The sequence below is a fragment of the Bison bison genome, unplaced genomic scaffold (genome assembly GCF_000754665.1).
Source record: "Bison bison bison isolate TAMUID 2011002044 unplaced genomic scaffold, Bison_UMD1.0 scf7180017864483, whole genome shotgun sequence".
In the NCBI taxonomy this organism is placed as follows: Eukaryota; Metazoa; Chordata; class Mammalia; order Artiodactyla; family Bovidae; genus Bison; species Bison bison.
The window spans coordinates 2942910-2943443 of record NW_011495043.1 but is presented as its reverse complement, the minus strand read 5'-3'; the positions used below and the strand labels follow the sequence as shown (position 1 = coordinate 2943443).

Below are 534 nucleotides of genomic sequence, written 5' to 3'. Positions count from 1 at the left end.
TGTAACAACAAAGACACACTGTATAGCACAGGGAATTATATTCAATATCTCGAAATAACCTATAATGGAAAAGAACTAGGAAAAAAATGGATATTATATATATATATATATGTGTGTGTGTGTGTGTGTGTGTAACTGAATTACTTTGCTGACTACCTAAAACTAACACAACATTGTATATCAACTATACTTTAATAAAAAATAAATTTTAAAAGAAAAAAAAAAAAAGAAAATAGGTTCTGAAGCATTTTCTTTTTACCAAGCAGATGTTCACTTTGTCCCCAAGTAGATATGATTTTCACCACTTTAGAAAAGATGAAACCAGAAATAAGGGTGCAGTCTGGTTAGAAAGTAGCAGTATATAAACTTGAAGGCAGGGATACAACTATAAATCTGGCACTTTTCTAATCCCAATAACAATAAATAATAGCAATAAGAATCATAGTAATGAAGTTAACTACTTTTATTGAGCGACTTGCTTGGGTCTGGGATTATGAAATACTAATCAGGTGCTGTTGTTTAGTTGCTAAGTCA

The 534-nt window shown here is 30.3% G+C and overlaps 1 protein-coding gene across 1 annotated transcript in view; it reads left to right on the top strand.

The window, feature by feature from the left end:
• ADGB (androglobin) overlaps positions 1-534 on the top strand; it is a 190793-nt gene that overhangs the window by 175387 nt on the left and 14872 nt on the right. The window lies entirely within an intron of this gene.